The sequence below is a fragment of the Trachemys scripta genome, chromosome 5 (assembly GCF_013100865.1).
Source record: "Trachemys scripta elegans isolate TJP31775 chromosome 5, CAS_Tse_1.0, whole genome shotgun sequence".
Classification (NCBI taxonomy): Eukaryota; Metazoa; Chordata; order Testudines; family Emydidae; genus Trachemys; species Trachemys scripta.
This window is the reverse complement of record NC_048302.1, coordinates 82,313,165-82,318,791: the sequence shown is the minus strand read 5'-3', so window position 1 is coordinate 82,318,791 and position 5,627 is coordinate 82,313,165. Positions and strand designations below refer to the sequence as shown.

Here is a 5,627-nt window from a genome sequence, read left to right as displayed (position 1 = left end):
GATACAGGGCTGTGCCACTGCCATACCTCAGGTATGAACTTTCACCCCGCAGGTACACTGGCTTGCTTGCCCTCTAATCACCTTGAGACATGTGTTTCAGGGGATTCAGTGTGAACAACAGGGGGGTTATGGCACAAACCCACACATCGATATGTGTAGAGTCATTAGTGTAGATGTGCTCTAGAGTCTCATGGATTTTATTTGCCTTTTTGGCTAGATCTTTGAATAGAAGTTTGCAATGTGCAGCTCCAAACACCCTTCTGAAGTTGATAACATAAGTTGGTAATAGAAAAGTTTCATACTGTGCAGAAAAATGTATCATTTTTATTATCTTACGTACTTTTGCATGTGCTTGTTAATGGAAATTCATATTTCTTTTTCAACCTTTGATCTGATGAGATAGCCAGTCTCACTGCATAAGGTAACAGGAATAGTCTATTCATACTAATTAATTACCGGTTAATTTCCTTTTTCATTGCCTGTGCAACACTGTAGAGTAAAAATATTTGTCAGATGTACCCATACGTTGATAGATACAGTTAATCAGAAACATAATTAAGAAGTGTTGAGAATTTAGATAAAATGAGCTTTTGCTTCATAAAAGCGAATGATAGGCAGTTCAAAGTATGAGAAAAAAACACCAGAGGAAGTTAAAGAAACTAAGCTGAATGATCTTTACCAGGCTGTAAAGCGTAAAGCATTTATTTTATATACTGTACATTGGACAGAGTGAAAAAATGATCTCTCTACAAATTGACAATTCTTCTATTGCTGATGAGAATTGGTTATGCTGCCTGGGTACTTAGAAAGGATACTTTGCTCAACTCCAGAGATGTTTACATCAATTCAAGCTCTTCCAGTAATATGTAGTAACTTATATCGGTTGATTGATGGAGTAATTGTGTTCTTTTCATGGCATAAAGCCATTGCATAAGGCCAACTCTTACTTTCTTTTACATAAACAATACATTGAAAAGAAAATTCTACTTTTAAATTGACTTCCTTCTTTTTAAACCAAGTGAGAGATGACATCAGATTCAGAAGGAATAGGGAGATGTTGCTGTGGATCAAATGCTCGTGGGGGTGAGTTGCTGTAGGTCAAATCCAGGTCCCACTGAAAATAGTAAAACTCCAAGTTTACTTTAATGGAGCCATAATTTGGCCCTAAATCTTTAGTAAAGATAAACATATCAGATGAAAGTTTTCCTTTTCTTTTTTTTTTTTTTTTTTTTTTTTTTTTAAATAAGAGGAGCCAGATTATCAGCCGTTGCAAATCAAAATAGTTACATTGACATCAACACCACACAAATTTACAGCAGTTGAGAATCTGGTCCAGTGATGGGTGAGTGAAAATCAAAGAGAGGTAAAAAGTTAATACTTGATACAGTATAGCTCTGCAAGTTTATATTGAAAAGAATGTTCTCATCTTATTTATATAAGGAAGTTGTAAACTATTGTATCTGCAAAATATAACGTAACAAAGTCATACATGGATTAACCTATTTTAATGTGATTTGTTTAAAATGATGTGGTATGAGAGAAGAATACAATTTTAGAGAGAAACTCTGCTCTGTTACACCCGCGTAACTCCAATGACTGCCATGGAGTCTCATGGAACTCACTGGTTTGCTGAGAGAATTTCATTTGTCTTCCATGTCTCATCTGCCTTCTATCTCATACCTTGGTGACCAGGAGCTAAAACATATAAATGGGGTTTGTAGGGAAGCAGATACAGTAACTCTTCACTTAAAGTCGTCCCAGTTAACATTGTTTCATTGTTACATTGCTGATCAATTAGGAAACATGCTCATTTAAAGTTGTGCAATGGTCCCTTCTAATGTCCTTTGGCAGCTGCCTGCTTTGTCCCTCAGTGGTCTGAGCATTGGCCTGCTAAACCCAGGGTTGTGAATTCAATCCTTGAGGGGGCCACTTAGGATCTGGGGCAAAATCAGTACTTGGTCCTGCTAGTGAAGGCAGGGGGCTGGACTAAATGACCTTTCAAGGTCCCTTCCAGTTCTAGGAGATGGAATATCTCCATTAACTGACTAACTAAAACTAAAAATTGCTTTCAATTCTGTCTTGTGGTTCTAATTCAGGTATTATTACTGATGCATTGTATGATTTACCAATCTGTGAGCCATGGTGAGTAAATGGGAATGATAATTATCTGTAACTCCCGAGGGTGTGGCAAATCTTAATTCAGTAATAGTGGTAGCAGCTTTTAAATCTCTGGATGGTAGATGTTATAGAAATGCTAATTACTAGATGCCTGCCTTTCTCGTTAAACTAGAAGTGAAAGGATCTTTTAAAAAATCATAAATCTACATTCAAGGAAGTTTATATATATGATGGGCAAATGTCAAAAGTTTTGTCATTTGGGTTTCATTCAGGTTCTTAGCCAGACCTAAGCCTGCAAAAGTTGATTGGACCGTCTAATGAGAATTGGCTTTATGAAATATCCAGCATGAATGAATTTAGACATACTTTGTGCTTTTAAGCACTTCTAATTCTGGCTAGAATATTCATACGCAAAGGCACATCTAAATGAAAAATATCTTTATATTCAGATAATATATTGTTATGATCTCTGCTGTAGAGTCTCATTAAACACAGTATGCAGCTCCTCCAGATGACATTGTTATCTTGCCATTCATTTGGGTACCAAAAGGGATCATATATTTAGGCATCAAAATTTACCATGAAGTATCCCACTTGTTAGAAGGAAATCTACTTGCTGCTGTGAAGCAGATTGTACAATCATCTATCAGCTATTAGAGCCAAAGGCACAGGGGGTAAGCCCGGCCTTCCAATTACCTTTCAATGGGACACCAACAGATCAAGGTTGGGTGCCAAGCCCAACAGCCTCTTCCCATCCTTCTCTATATGGGGAAGAACAGCAGCAGCAAAGAGGAGCTTGCAAGAGACAGACTATGGATATCTACAGATCTTCAAGGCCCCTTCCTCCAAGTGGCCAACACTTGCTATAGTCAAGGGGTTGGAGTGTAAATCAAGACATTTCAGCCAGCCTGCTCTCAACAGATTTAGAGGGATCCAGATGGTCCAGTGCCTTCCCCTGCTTTCTCTATATTCCTGACATCACTCAGTCACTCATCTCAAAAAAATTGGACTATGGATATCTTTTATCATTTGCTGTGTTGCCACTGGTTCTTGGTTCTCCTTAACCCCCTGCTACTTTAGTTCCCCAGCCTTCTGTTCAATGAGCTTTCACCCTTTTCTGCTTCCTCCCTTTCCCCTTCTATCTCCTGATCATGCAGCTTTTTGCTGCCTTTAACCTCTTCCTACTCTTTCTCAGCCAATCCCTTTCCATCATTCCCTTCTATCTTTTCAAGCCCAATGAACATTCGCCAGAAGAAAAAAACAATTCTCTTTAAAACTAAGTTTCTATAACAACATAATTGACTAAGCATCCAAGAACTGCCCTATGTAGTGTGACATGGAAATTCCACAACTCTGCCTCAGCTCCCCTCAGGACTTCAGTGGTCTAGTATTGTGGTGACTGGGCCTTCTATCCAGGTCATGCTGTAGTCCCACCCATTCTCAGATATCCCTGTCCTTGGAGTCCCAAATAATTCCCACCACTACTGACAAATCACATATACCCAACTGAAATATCTTCTGACCCTCCTGGGGTTTCTCTTCAGTCCTAGTCTCTCTAATCAATGAACAAGAAAAAAAAATCTAATCTTCAAACCACTCCCACCTCCAGTCCCCCACAGGCCTTGATATTTCAGTCTCTCTTCCTGTTCTTCTCAGTCCTCCCTCTTATTTACAAGACTCTGACTTCCAAGGCCCTTCCCTTTAAATCCTGCTGTCATAACTATAAAGGGAAGGGTAATGGCTATCCTGTGTACAGTACTATAAAAATCCCTCCTGGCCAGAGACTCCAAAATCCTTTTCCCTGTAAAGGGTTAAGAAGCTCAGGTAACCTGGCTGGCATCTGACCGAAAGGACCAATAAGGGGACAAGATACTTTCAAATCTTGGCGGGGGAAGGCTGTTGTTTGTGTTCTTTGTTTGGGAGTGTGTTCGTTCTCGGGACTTAGAGGGACCAGACATCAATCCAAGTTCTCCACATCTTTCTAAACAAGTCTCTCCTATTTCAAACTTGTAAGTAAATAGCCAGGCAAGGCGTGTTAGTTTTCCTTTGTTTTCTCAACTTGTAAATGTACCTTTTACTAGAGTGTTTATCTTTGTTTGCTGTACTTTGAACCTGAGACTAGAGGGGAGTCCTCTGAGCTCTTTAAGTTTGATTACCCTGTAAGGTTAATTTCCATACTGATTTTACAGAGATGATTTTTACCTTTTTCTTTAATTAAAAACCTTCTTTTTAAGAACCTGATTGATTTTTCCTTGTTCAAGATCCAAGGGGTTTGGATCTTGATTCACCAGGAGTTGGTGGGAGGAAGGAGGGGAATGGTTAATTTCTCCTTGTTTTAAGATCCAAGGGGTTTGGATTTGTATTCACCAGGGATTTGGTGAAGGTTTTTCAAGGTTTCCCAGGAATGGAATCCATTGAAATGGTGGCAGCCGAACCAGAGCTAAGCTGGTAGTTAAGCTTAGAAGTTTTCATGCAGGCCCCTACATTTGTACCCTAAAGTTCAAAGTGGGGATCCAGCCTTGACACCTGCCCCTTCCAAGGGAACACAACAGGAACAAATCCTCTCCTGCATTTTTTTTTGGGGGGGGGAATCACCTTATTCCTGTCTCTTGCTCTCTCTTTTCTCCACAAGAGGGTACAAGACCTCCTCTCTCCAGGTTCATCTTCTCTTAACTGCCCAATGCTGCCCAATTTAATTTCCTCCCTCAGACTACCACACCCTCTCCAGACGTACAAGGTGATACTAATGGAGCTCTCCAGTTCCAAAGTTAACCTCTTCATAGCCTGTGTGGTGTTTACAGTCCCATCACAAACATTGATAAAACTGTATTTAGAAAAAGTAAAGAAACTCCTCACCCTAACCTTTTTGCCTGTATGCTGTATTCCTTCTGCCCAAGTTGCATCTTTTCTTGCTTTTTTAGACTGTAAACTCTTAGAGGCTGGGACTCTGTCTTCCTGCATGTGTCTGTAATATAATACAGCAAACAATTAATAGCTATGCCTCTGTAGAAGAGCCAGTTTATAAGAAATGTACAAATACAAAAACATTCCAGTCCAATGAAGGATCTCAGCATGGTACACACAACTGGAATTTGATGATGGATTAAAAATAGTTTGCCTTGAGAGTACAAGTCCTGGATAAACATTAAAGCACAGAATGAAGGAATATATTCAAGAAAATGAGGACTAAGGGTGAAATCCATTGCACCCACATAAAACCTGAGTTTTTGGGCTCTAGGTAGGTGGAGAGTGTAGCGGTTGGGAAGGTGAAATCCATCCTCTGATCAGAAACAGTGAACTGGGCTGCTGTAAAGCCCTAATATGGCTACAATTCAAATCAATTGACTGGAATTGTTTATAGATTCATAGATTCTAGGACTGGAAGGGACCTTGAGAGGTCATCGAGTCCAGTCCCCTGCCCTCATGGCAGGACCAAATACTGTCTAGACCATCCCTGATAGACATTTATCTAACCTACTCTTAAATATCTCCAGAGATGGAGATTCTAT

At 39.7% G+C, this 5,627-nt stretch overlaps 1 long non-coding RNA gene across 1 annotated transcript; it reads right to left on the bottom strand.

The window, feature by feature from the left end:
• Window positions 1-909: 909 nt before the first annotated feature.
• Window positions 910-5,207, bottom strand: LOC117877647. The gene is made up of 3 exons (XR_004645777.1): window positions 4,981-5,207; window positions 1,623-1,695; window positions 910-1,114 (listed from the first exon to the last, which is right to left on the bottom strand). It is a non-coding gene; the product is annotated as an uncharacterized LOC117877647 (long non-coding RNA).
• Between the last annotated feature and the right edge of the window lie 420 nt (window positions 5,208-5,627).